This window comes from Papio anubis, unplaced genomic scaffold (genome assembly GCF_008728515.1).
Source record: "Papio anubis isolate 15944 unplaced genomic scaffold, Panubis1.0 scaffold914, whole genome shotgun sequence".
Classification (NCBI taxonomy): domain Eukaryota; kingdom Metazoa; phylum Chordata; class Mammalia; order Primates; family Cercopithecidae; genus Papio; species Papio anubis.
The window spans coordinates 1-14,039 of NW_022169389.1; the positions used below are offsets into that span (position 1 = coordinate 1).

General features: G+C 46.3%; 1 long non-coding RNA gene across 1 annotated transcript; it reads right to left on the bottom strand.

The window, feature by feature from the left end:
• Window positions 1-2,265: 2,265 nt before the first annotated feature.
• Window positions 2,266-14,024, bottom strand: LOC116273584. The gene is made up of 3 exons (XR_004181899.1): window positions 11,449-14,024; window positions 11,092-11,195; window positions 2,266-2,860 (listed from the first exon to the last, which is right to left on the bottom strand). It is a non-coding gene; the product is annotated as an uncharacterized LOC116273584 (long non-coding RNA).
• Window positions 14,025-14,039: the final 15 nt, after the last annotated feature.

Below are 14,039 nucleotides of genomic sequence, written 5' to 3' on the forward strand. Positions count from 1 at the left end.
AATACACACAAATCCAACACACAAAGCATTAAAACATAGAACATTACCTTCCTTTTCAAATGTATGTACACACATTCACAATATCTCACAGTACCGTCAAAATACACAGAACCACCCCCAGCACACAAATACACACACACACACACACATACACACACACCATTCAAATAAGAACATATAACTATCCAGTACCCTGAGAATAAACCCAAAACCCACTATGCTTCTGTAATATAATAAAAACTCACCTTTATTCCCCTAAAAACACATTTCCAACACCACTGAATACTTAACCTACTTAACCTACCTACATATGTATCTGAGATACATAACACATACACATGACACAGAATACAAATGCCCAAAACAGATACAAATCCCCAAAATGTGTTAGTATAAAAACATCCCACACCAGCCAATGCCTCCCTTGTCACACAGCAGCCTTCACACACCTAAACACCCTCCCTCATCAACTCCCCATACTCCTTAGTGAAATATAAACACAGCAATGGAACATGTTCTGAACACAATAGGGCAGATGTATCACTATGAAGACAATTCATGGTCCTTCTCTGTGGTGTCTCTGAGAGATTATATATCCCTAGTCTATTTAACTCAAGTAAGGCCACATGACTTGTTATGGCAAATGAAATGTGAGCAGAAATGCCATGTATCACTCTGAGCAGAAGAAATCCTTCTAGTTGTGTCCCAAATGAGGCTGCTCCATCCATCTGGATCCAAGGCAGAGGACCAGTAACTGATCAAAGCCAACCAATGGAGGACACGTCACATACATGAGAAACCTATGTTGTTGGAAGTCAGTGAGATGCAGAATTATTTGTTTGTTACATCAGATAATCTGGGATATTCTGATGGATGACCCACCAAAACATAGAGAAACACCACACTGCACGTGCACACATACACACACGTGCGCATGCACATGCACAGACACACAGATCCTCTCAAAACTCCCCAAATATGCGTCCTCAATATCTACAGTTAGAAATACACATCTACAACCTTCCATGATCCAAATAAATGCACAGACACACCAACTCCCAATCTCCAAATGCATATATTAGACACTCCAGCCTTCTCAGGCCAGCTGCATAAAACCTGCACAAGCTATGAATTCACACATCCCTCATCCCACCAGAATTCAACACATACTTCACATAACCTTACCCTCCTTCAAATACATATACATGCTCCCTACACATACTCTGAATATCCACATAAACTACCCACAGTTTAGAACACATATAATCCAAATGAATCCTCACATTATACACAAAACTCCAACTCTACCACAAACATATGTGGTGGCTTTACCCCATAATATATACACAGCCACTCACACTCCCTAAATTCATACATACAAAGTCCAACTTTGTATGCACAGACACAATACCCTAAACATACAGACCTCCACCTCCTACAGTCCTGAACACACAGACACATGCATTTGTTTTCCACCCTCAGACTACAAATGAAGAAATGGATTCAAGCTGAACAGAGGCAGACTGCGGTGGATGCGGGCATCAGCCACCTAGATCCCTCCTTGATGAATGACTTGTTTCACCAATTGTTGGGAATGCTGTTGGAAGAAGACTCAGGCCCTCCCAGGGTTGCTTGAGCTATGGAGAACACCCATGCTGCGTTCTCTCCTCTTTCTGGGGAAGCTTCATATCCAGTGGCTAATCGAAGCAGGTGTAAAGCAGCTGACTATGGACAGTTCTATTGAGACATAGTCCTACAGCAGCATATGGGGTCAGGTGAGACTGTTTGGGGGCCCGAGTCATAGTTTAACTTCTCCTTCAATGCAACTATGCTCCCTTTTTTCACTTATGTTAAAAAGCAAAACATTATACTCATAAACTCTCAGGGACTGAACTAAGGGTGCCCAATCTGGGACCACATTCTTTGATTCCTTCATTCAATGATTATTTTATTTTATAATAAATAAGAGCAAGATACAGTCTCGCTCTGTCACCAGGCTGGAGTGCAATGGCACAATCTTGGCTCACTGCAACCTCCACCTCCCAGGTTCAAGTGATTCTCTGGCGTCAGCCTCCAGAGTAGCTGGGATTACAGGCACACTCCACCACACCCAGCTAATTTTCTTGTATTTTTACTAGAGACGGGTCACCATGTTGGCCAGGATGGTCTTGATCTCCCGATCTCATGATCTGCCTGCCTCAGCCTCCCAAAGTGCTGGGATTACAGGCGTGAGCCACTGCGCCCAGCCCATTCAATGATTACTTGTTAAGCATCAACAAATACAATCTATTAAGCATCAACAAATACAATGATGACTACTCTCTTAGGGAGACTACGTCCCATAGAAGTAAACAGATAATAAATAAATATACTATGAATATAAACACATACACACAGTTTCCTGGAGATGTACAGTCAGCAATTAGATTAAGCAACTCACTTGCCTCTGTAGAGACTTGTCTCTGTAGAGACAAGTGAGGGACTAAAAATACAGATTTGAGGAAAAATGCAAAGGAGAGAGTACATTCCCTCATATAAAATTGTTTCTACTGCTGAGGTTTCCTGCTCATGGGGTATCTGCAATTTTGGCACGAGGTACACGTTCATTTTCAGGTCTATCCATTATTTACTGTGGTAATATTGCAGATCGGCAGATTACTGCAGAATCCAGTGGACTGAAACCATAAGCATTCACATCAGGTCTCTGAGGGTCAGTGATTTGGCTTGGCTCTGCTGGGTGGTCCTTCTGCTCCAGTCTGTTCCCGGGTTCTTTATTGACTCCTTGGTGCAGATGCTGTAGTGGGTGCCCCAGAGGATTCTAAGGTGAATAGGCCAGCTCCCTGTGTCTGAGGTTTCAGTCCTATAGGAGCAGACGTTTCCAGCATTAATTTTGCTGTGAGACAGAGGTTCAAGTTGGGGATTTAGGGGGAAGAGTAAGGAGCCCGTGTTCCCCTGGGGCCATTAGAAGAGGAGGCTCTGAGTGTGGATAGGAGGGGGCCTATACTAGGGAAATGGGAAGTTATGTTCCGTATGGACTAATAATCACATTAGCTAACAGTTATGCCATATGCACCTACAGTATAGCATTCACTGCTCCAAGCACTTTACATGTATGAATGCCAAGCTTTATAACCCTGTGGAGTTAGCACTATTATCTCCATTTTACAGATAAGTAAGTTGAGGCTCAGAGAGGTTAAAATACTTGCCCAAGGTCACAAAGGTCAGGTATACACTGGGGCTTCTGGGACTTGAGCCAGCAGTCTGGTTCCAGAGCCTGGACCCCTGACCTGACCATGGTTGCCACTTGAGGAACTTCCCTGCCACTGGGGGAGTGCTGAGTGCAGAGAAGACATTTCATGCGGGAAGTGACATTTCAGTTACATCTTCTGGCAATGAGGCTCCCCAACAGTAAGGGGTCCTCATGGGGGAGGATCACCCAACCACAGCCCTTTCCAGTGTCCACTGTCAACACAGCAGCTGTCTCCTTGCTGGGAGAACACCCTATCTCCCACTGCCTGCTTCCCATGCTGGGCCTAGGCTTCTCCCTCCGGGGATACCTCCAGCTACACTTGCCTCCACCTCTCTTTAGGAACCTGGGGTGACTCCCAAGAGAAGGCCCTGGGCTCCTTAAATATCCCAATTCTAACCTGCAGACACCATGGATATACTTATTACTCAAAGGATGCTTGAATAAAGGTTTGATCTGCAAGAAGGACCTAGACCACTGAGCCCCAAGCTGACATTCCCCCAGTGTTCCCTACTTACAGCCCCAGGAAACGAGTCTGGGAAAGGAAGGAGAGGCTGGGGACTCTTGTGTTGTGGGTAGGGGGACTTCACATGCCCTGACATGCCCCCTCCACCTCTCTGTGCAATCAAAGCCTGCTTCCCACTCCATTCCCGACCCCCAGCTCTCTCTGCTCTGTTCCTAGTGTCCGCCTGGCTGGCCCATTCTGCCTTCCCTGGTCTTGCCTGCTGAGTCTCCTTCCTTTGATCCCAGACTCCTGCAGTGGGCATCAGAACAGCCTCCTTTGAAGGGGCAGTTCCTCGGTGGCCTCACTGTTTACTTCTGAGTGTCCTTAGACTCACTACTGTGTCACTATAGAGCACCAGGGCCCAGTGAGGACTCAGATGGGAACAGATCCTTTTTCCTATAAGCTCCTGGGAAACAGAACAGTCAGGGGCTTCTAAGGAGCTGCACAGAGGGGCCACTCAGCACACAGTTGAGGAAATCTTCTGCTCATACAGAGAAGGGGGTGGGTGCAGGATATGTTTCATGACATACGCTCTTCAAAAATATTGAGCCCAGAACAAATGGCTCAGGCTGACCTCAGGGAATCTAGCAATTTTCATTCATGCAACCTGCAAGGGAGATTTTCTGTGCTGATTCAAGACCAAGAGACACATGTACTTCTGCCCTGAAACTCAGGATCCATGACTTCCTATTTCAAAACAAAGAAATCCAAGAAGATCTACCCGGTATACAATGCAGTGCATTTTTATTTAAGACATATATTATAAAAGCAGACAGAGCTCCATTCTGCCAATGAAACACAACACAACTAGTACAACATACCCTCATTATGTTAGGGTAGGACATGAGGGGGCAGCGAGAGCCACCAGGAATCCATTTGTACCACAGGAAAGAGGCTATTAGAACATTAAAGGAAGTGATGTTGGCACATTTTATTGGCAGGAGGATTCACCATGAGGAAGAAAAGGCCAGAAGGCAACTCCCGGTAAGGAGCAAGGCCCACAAATCCTTGGGTGAGTCTGAGGGAGGAGCTGGTGGCTGTGGGGTCAGCAGGTGGACACTTCCATCACGTGGCTCCCTCTGCTGGGCTTGTGGTCCCCTCTGCTGGGCTTGTGGCCCCATGTGCAATAAAGAAAATATGGAAGGTTGGGTCACCCATTCAGAAACATGAAGCTGGGCAGGTGTAGTGGCTCACGCCTCTAATCCCAGCACTTTGGGAGACCGAGGCGGGTGGATCACCTGAGGTCAGGAGTTTGAGACCAGCCTGGCCAACATGGCAAAACCCTGTCTTTACCAAAAATACAAAATTAGCTGGGCATGGTGGTGCATGCCTGTAATCCCAGCTACTCTGGAGGCTGAGGCAGGAGAATTGCTTAGAACCCAGGAGGCCGCAGTGAGCCGAGATCATGACACTGCACTCCAGCCCGGGCAACGAGGGAGACTCTGTCTCAGAAAAAAAAAAGGAAAAGAAAAGAAAGAAGAAGCTGAGACATGATTGCCACTCCAGGGGCATCCTGAGCCTTTGGAAAGAAAGGAGAACCCATCCACAGGGCTCTCAGAAACATTAGAGCCACATTTTCTCAGGGGGGCTTCCCTGTGTCTCCAGACCCCAGCTCCCAGTACTCCTCAGGACAGAACCTGCCCAGCTCTGCCTGTGTCACTTCACTGACCCCAGCCCTGCCAGGCTTCTCCCACATCTGCAGGGCCAGCACCCAGTGTGCTCAGAGAGTGGGGACCCAGAACCAGATGAACACGTCAGGAGGAACCGAATCCATTCTCTCTTGGGGTCCTGAGCTTCCCGGTGACAGAAGATCCAGGAGATGTGAGTGGGAGGCTGCGCTAACAGGATCTAACATCATGCTCCAGATTGCTGAAGGGACACAGATCAGTGCCTCCTCTCCTTGACTCTACCCTTTTCACTCCTTAGCACCAGGCCCGGCTGTGCATCCCTGCCGAGTTGCACCTAAGACCTCTGCCTGCAGCTCAGGGGTGCCCCAGACAGGAGCACAAGAGGAGGCTCACCCTCACCCACAACCCAGGCTGCAGCGAATCTGGCTGCCCAGGCTCTGTGACTGGCTTCTGCCCCAGGACCTAAGCCCATGTAAACTCAGGCTTCCTTGGCCTGCCCACTCCAGGCCCAGGTTCCAAAGGTGTGCTCCCCACCACTTGTTGCTCCTCCACTTTATCCCTAGAATTATAGCCCAGTTCTAGGTAGGACTGTCAAGCTCTGCCCAATGCCTTCCACGAGAAATCAGATTCAGGTCCTTGTGCCTGAAGACTCCTTGTCAAGACTCTAGATGACACCTTCTCCAAGAGCAGATAAGGAGTCACCTTGGGCTCCTCAGGCTGAGTATACGTTTTCTGTAGGGAACTTCAGAAAGAAATGGTCAACATTCATTCCTCACTTCACCAGAGAAAGAAGAAAATGTCACATGCCTTGGATTCCCTCTTTTTACCATGACTCCACTGAGACAAAACTCCTAACACAGAAACCAACACGTATTCTCAACATTGGGTACCTGCTGGAGGTCCTGCCGTAGCCCCGAAGCCTCAGGTTTCCATGGGGACAGGTTGGTTGAGAACTGGTGGCCCAGCTCTCAGCCTGACACCCCACAGTATCCCCACCCAGGGGGCAGATGGCAGTGCAGGCACAGGTTCTGCAGGCTTTCATCTTGTGGAACCTATGTTAGAGGGTGTCCTCGTCACTCGCCATGCCCCAGAGGAATCAGCAGGGACATCAGGACTGAGAGAAGACATGGCACATCTGACCTCCTGCCCTGGAAACCCCACATCTTTCTGACTGTGCCCATCACATGGACAATATCTGGGAAAGTTCTGCTCTGCACAGTGTTCTGTCTACCAGGCCCACCCATCTGAGGATCCAGATGCTAGGAACACACAGATACTGAAGGAGCAACCACTTGCCTAAGGTGCAGGTACCCCTGCATCCATCTGCAGGAGGAAGAGCCAGAAACCACCATATATAAGGATTCTTTGGCCCTAAAGAATTAACCAATTATTTAGGAGTAACACAGCAATGCAGAATGACCCACCCTGCTGGGTGACCAGGGTGGGTCATTCTGCATCACTACAATACACACAGAATCCCCAGTATACACACCCATTAAAGCCTCAATATTCTTGCTTCATACAAACATCTGCTTACAGATCCTAAACACACACACACACCCCAGTGGTGTGTTGCTAACTGCTTAATAAAATGCTCTCCAGGGGGATATCGGAAAGCCCAGATTTGTGATGCTTATGTGGTGTAAATATCTCAGCATGACTAATTTGAAACTACCAACCTAATGCCACTGAACACAGAGCTGAAAAGAGATGTGCCATGCCCAGTGGCTACCCCAAGCTAGCAAAAGCCAGCTCCAGCACAGCCACGTCCTTTCATAGGAATACGTGTACACAATCTACCTGCACCCTGAGTAGGACCCTCAACCCTCACCCCAAATATACAAACAAAACCACCAAACTACGTACTTCCGGAACACAACCTCCTCATGTATCCTGAACAGACACACACAACTAAGATAGGATAGGGTGGTCATAGCCTCCATTAAAGAAGAACAAACTTACTAAACAGATGAAGAGAACAAACCATCTGACAGTGCACAAGGAGGTCCTGCAGTAAGGAGGTGGAAAAGAGGAAGGAAAATCCCCAAATTCGCACAAGTGTGAAAACCCATGATTAGTGTCCCTGGCTTGACCGATGCTCATTATAACAGTGAAAAACACACCCTTGGGTAGAGATTTAAGATGTTAATGATTCACGTGATATAGGCACTAGCGTGTGCAGCAATAACGCATGCGCGTCCAGACAACCACCCAGAGCGTGTTTAACAGTGACATCCCTTCCCACCCCTTCATGAATAGTCATGTAAGGCTCCCATAAAGGAGGTTTCCCCAGCATCAGTCAATGCTGTCTCACCTTTGAGCAGCACACTGTGATCGGCTGTCAGAGTGTACGTTCGCTTTGCAGTAACCTCTCTTGCTTACTTTTATGTTGGACTCGCTCTCAAAGTAAGACTTCTTTTGTGCAGCAAAGTCAAGAACCTGAACCAGCCCACCAGCAACACAACTGCTACCTGTACCTGTACCCTAACTACATGGTACAGTAGATGGACTGCCCAATAACTACGCAAATTTGTAGACAAAACTCTACTCGCCCCAAATGCTCACATCACTGCTAAAACCATGTATGTACATATGTATGTGCCCAAATACAAATATGTACAATGAACACAGTACCCATATATACTGTGAACCCTGAAAGGGCTAATCCTTCAAGATGGATCATGAGTGGCTAACTGGGCCTAAACTCAAAATGGAGCCAAGCAGCCATTTGCTAACTGCAGGTCTCACACATGTACCCTGCTTCCTGCAAAAACCATGTACTTGTGCCACTTTGGGACTTTCACAGCTGTCTGTTCCTGTTTATGCCACCTGAATCAAGGGGTGCCATTTCGTCATATGGACTTAAGAAATAAGATTGTGACTTACATCAGCCAATCAGAAATAAACAACTTGTATCCCTCAGTTGCAGAGTGAACCAGATTGGGAATCTGAGGACGAACTTTCTCTATAAAAGATAATACCTCTCTTTGTTCTTTCAGAGTGTACCTTTGTTTTGCACTGAAGGCTGGGACTCCTTGATTTACAAACAGCTCACTGGAATCAAATTTCTATTTTTTTCTTTTGTTTTTTTTTTTTTTTTTAAGAAAATCCTTTTCAGTATATTTGTTAACAATTACATAATGTACATAATATCCTGTATCACGCTCTAAAAAAATCACAAGGTATACAACACTTGTGTCAGGTATCACCAGAAAAAGAATCACATACAATCCCACAGCTCTAAAATACAGAAATCCATGATTCTTGAATGCACAAACACAACCTACACAGCCTCTCTCTGTTTCCAAATACATGCATGAACCTCCACATCTCCCACAGTACAAAATACAGAAGCCCCATAAACTCAACTACACACACAGAACCACAAACTATTTTGCAAATATATAAGTCCACCTCACAAACACTGAGAATTTTAGCATACAGTGGCAACACCAAATTCTGCGGGTAATACATTTCTAACAGACACAGAGGACACTAAGTCTGAATATACCCAAAACCCCTCATATACACACTCACAAACTACCATGAATACACACCCACCCTCCCAGATAAAACCCATACAACACCAAAAATCACAAAAACACCAATAAAACTCTCATATACACACACAACTTTCATATACTCATTGGGCAATACACACACTCACATAAATATCCCCAATCCCTGAATGTGTAAATCCCCAAACACTAGCTATCCAATCAATATGCTACATCTCCGGAATACAACCTCCTCACTTCATCCCCCCAAACATGCCCAAACACATGTACCAACACCCTAGCATTCTCCAAAGAAATACACTTTAAATACTAACAATCCCATATTCTATAAATAAACTTAGATAATTCATCTATCTGCTGATAAATATACACACAAACCAGTTTACACACCCAAGATGCACAGAAATATCTCCAGCATATCATTTATGAATACCCATAAAAACACTTCCCAACCCCAAATTATCCCAATTTAGTATGAACCAGCTCCCACATTGCCACGTACTAAACAATAACCATATCACACACCTCTAATAGATATAAATTCAACTCTCTCACTCTCCTGTATAAAAAGAGAACCCCATCCCTCTATCAGACACACACATACTAAATTCCCAGAATATACAACCCTAATAACCACTTACTGAAAAATACAAGCACATAGCTCCACAAAGCATTCATCTAAACTGCCATGCCCTTGAACACACACACAAACTCAATACACATGTAGTTCTCTACATGCCCTAAATATACCCACGATTAACTAACACGCCACAAATATGCAAACATGCCACCTCATATCCTCAAATACACATACAGTTCCACAATACCGGCACATATGTAATCATACTTCCAAATGCTCACACAGAAATAACTCCATCTTCCAAGACACAGAATCATACAAAATCCACCTCACAACTGCACACATTCATCTTACCAGTCCCCCAGTAGACATGGATCTGCCCTCACACATTGAAATAGCCATACACACCCCCTGAAAATCATAAAAAGAAACACAAATCACCATGCAACATGTCCTGAGTACTTCCTACATTTCCCAAATACATAAACCAGAGTGTACATCCACAAAACGTACACTCTGGTCTTCCTACATTTCCCAAATACGTAAACCAGAGTGTACATCCACAAAAATAGACACAAGCACTTTATTATTGCCCATGTGCACAAGATAATTCTTCCAAATCTGCCAAACATTAGACAAATACAAATCCCCAACATTCATCTGAGAAAACACGTGGAAAATACATCTTCACAACCCAAATCACAAATATCTAACCCCAATTCTTCTGGTATACATATCTTACATCTCATATCCTCCAAATATAAACTCTCACTCCTACATACTCTCACAAAAACAGTTATGACCCTCTTTTTTTGGGGGCGGGGAATGGAGTCTCGCTCTGTCGCCCAGGCTGGAGTGCAGTGGCACGATCTGGGCTCACTGCAACCTCCGCCTCTTGGGTTCAAGTGATTCTTCTGCCTCAGCCTCCCAAGTAGCTGGGCATGCACCAGCACACCCAGCTAATTTTTCTATTTTTAGTAGAGACGGGGTTTCACCATGTTGGCCAGGCTAGTCTCCAACTTCTGACCTCAGGTGATCCGCCCACCTCAGCCTCCCAAAGTGCTGGGATTACAGGCGTGAGCCACCGTGCCTGGCCCAGTTATGACCTTTAATCTGCAATCTCCAGACAGACACCACCAACCCACACGTGTGAATACATATTAGATTCTCGCCAATTAAATACATATCAAATTCCAAACTAAGAATTCATATAAACACATTTTCACATACACAAAACCACCCCCACAAATCTCACACCCTCCAAAATCCAAAATAAATCTTCCTGACATTCTCAAGTACACACTAACCCAACCACCCAAGATACACACGTGTGTGCAGTAAATTGTAGATACATGTGTAGCCTACAATTTACAAATAATATACCACTACTTTTTATTTGTAAATTCCACATAAGTAAGCGATTCGTATAGAAGTTTTTCTTGACTTTGGCCACACTCTTGCATCCACAAACAACTTGTGCTACTAAGTGAACAGACTATGACTAATGGCCTGTTCTTCCACTTCGCAGCTCTTCACATCATTGACAAATGAGTGTATTAGAACATGCATGCTGGCTGATCATTCTGATCAAGTCAACAAGCTTCACAACTTACTCAGTGAGGTCATCCGTGAGAATTTCACTGATTTTACGAGGACAGGAACTACTTCTTCGCTGAACTGCATCACGGTTTCAACTGCTGAGGTTTTCCTCAAGCTTCTGCATTGTTTGGACTATGAGAGGCACGGCCGAGACCCACTTTGGGGTTCCCACTGCATTGTTAAACCCTCCTCCCTCACTTCAGGGCCAGGCTAGCAAGGAAAGGAGCAAGGCCTGGGCGTCCCGCAGGGCGCCCCCAGGAAAGCTATGAAGGCGCCCGCCTTGAGCGCCGCCACAGGCCTGCTCTGGCCACAATGTGGGGTTGCCCCGCCGACACTGGTGACCAGTGGGAGCATGACCAGGAGGCGATTACCTTCTAATCACACTTGGCTTTATTTTTAGGTAACACCAAGAAGGACGCCATGAGAGCGAAGGCCGTTGGGTAACCGCCCTTTGCTCTCGCGCTGCGCGTCTCCCCGCCATGAACCGCCAGCAACAGACTCTGGGAGCGGTTGAGGGCGGCCTCGGCGCGCTGGAACCCCGCCTGCCTCAAGGCTCGTGCGCAGGCGCACGGGGCAGGCCTGGAGCCCGCCCTGGGAGCGCCCCGCTGGAGATGGGGAAATGGAGGGACGAGGCACCTGGGTGCTTCCTGGGGCCAGACAAGGCCTTCTCGTTTGAACCTCCATGACCGTGCCTCTGAGAAACCAGTGCGTCCGCAACGGCCACTCCCAGTTTTCAGTAATACAAACCTGCATTGCATGCACTTAGGTAACACTCTTGCTGAAAGGTTTCCCTTTGGAGGGTTTATCCTAAAGCAAAGTATCCTCAACTTGCATGTTTTGCATTCCCTTTGGACCGCATTTATTTCATTCCTGCTCATTCCTTGCAAAAAATAGTATGCCCTGTTTTCCTACTCAGTCTGGAGATTCCATTAAAGAACATTTCTGGCAAAGAATTTTAGACCTGAAAACACACTCCAAAATATACCTTCTTCTGACTCCATTCCCAGAGTTTTTCCAGCCGCATTCAAATGATTTCTAGAAATGTTTTTGTTATAGCTTTGATCAATTTCAGTTGACAGAGCAGCAGGTAGTAAGGGAACAATTCCACACTCCCCCACCCCCGACTCTGCAACACACTGCAGAATTCCAGTTGGCAATAAAAAACTAGTAGAGAAGCAACTCAGTGACTTGAGTTTGTAATAACTTCAGAAGAAACTTTAATCGTCACATCCTTTCTGCTCATTTGCAGGATTCCTATCATCTGTCTCCATGTGATAACACTGAAGAGCCTTCACGTCTACGCCGGCCCAGGGCCTCAAGTGCAGAGACTGCGAGCTGGGCAGGACACAGCATGGAGCCGCCATTCCTCTACTGTTCCCTGATGGGGTGGAAGAGCATGTGTCCTCTGAACAGGGGATCCAAGCCCTGAGATGTTCTTTCTCAGCAGTCAGTGTGGCCCAGGACTTTCTATGGGCATGCTCAGAGAGCAGTGGCCAGAGGACTTCTAGCCACCACCTCCCATGGTCAGTCTTCACAAATTACCTTTGGCTAATTTGATGTCTCTCCTCCTGGGGTCTAGGACTTCAGACATGTACAGAAGTGATTGCAGAATTGAGACAAGACACTGTTCCACAGTATATTTTTTGTATGCTGGTCAGAAAAAGACTCATTCAAATCCTGTATCAAAGCCATGTGTGAGAATCTTGAGAAAGCATCCGCTGACTGACTTGACAAGGGAGGAAGCAACCAAGAATTCTGAGAATGATAGTTTTGCCTCAACATCCCTCTTAGATGAAGTTATTGATTGAAAATCATTTAAGTTTGCCCCGTGATAAAAGGTCTAGTCCTCAGAAAGATCTCCAAAGCATTTACGGTTTGTTTTGTTTTGTTTTGTCAAGTTTACCATGATTTTGCTTGAATTGCTCTCCGTTGATCTTCTCAGCTAAGATCGAGATAGAGTTGCACAGCGGAAGAGGGCTGCATGTAAGAAGACAGTTCTGTCTCAGAGGACAAAAGGCCTGGGAGCACCCAGACAGGCAGTCACTGTGTGGAGGTCACTCCCCTCCCAGTGGCCACTGTGGAGGCATTTCATAGAAATGCTTGCTGGACCAAGTTGGGAGTTGGGACAAAACCAACAATTCATGAGCATATTGGACAGGAGTTAGGAACGACCTCACACAACTGGGGCAAGGAGGGGAGAACCCTGGGCTTGAGACTTGCAATCCACCGCCTGCCCCTGCAGTGTGGTCCCTGTTACAGTTTCCTGCAACTCTGCCTTCTTGAGTCCAAATGTCTTCGAAAGGGGTAAACGCTTCGCAAGTGCCAACGGGGTGTGTTTCAGTGAACGTTAGCAATGTGCACCGGTCTGGCTGAAGGCCTCTTCCGTTCACCAACACCTTCCCATCAGTGCAGAATTATCCCGCCCAGCAGGGAGTGACGTGTGTGTCTCGGAAGATTTTGTTGCTGTGCTCTGAGTACTCACTCCTCATCCCCTTTGACCGGTTTCCTAACACTCCCCTTGTTCACAACACAGAACATGAGTGTTTTTTTCCTGTCATTTTGACGCTGATAAACGGACAGCGATTCTCAGTGTGAAAATGAGAATGAAGTTTTTTTAAAGACAGGCTGTTTCCCACAGTATGCTGGGAAACAAAATGAAAGGATTTCTGGTCTTGGTGCTATAGGTTGCATAGCCACTCTTTCCTGGATTGAGGCTTTCCAGCAAAGGGGATGGGAAGTAAGGCTGGCCTGCTGGTGTGGACAGAGATTCCAGCAACATGCATGACCTGGGGGCACAAGGATTGCTTCTGAAACAATGATGAGCACACAACCACCTAATAGCCTGGATCAGCTGAGACCATTCTGATTTCAAACACCCAGTCCCCTTGCCTTCCTAAGAACCCCTGTGTTTTCAGACCGTAAACGTGTTCTGAATTGTGTTCGGGAAGTGCATCCCCTGTTG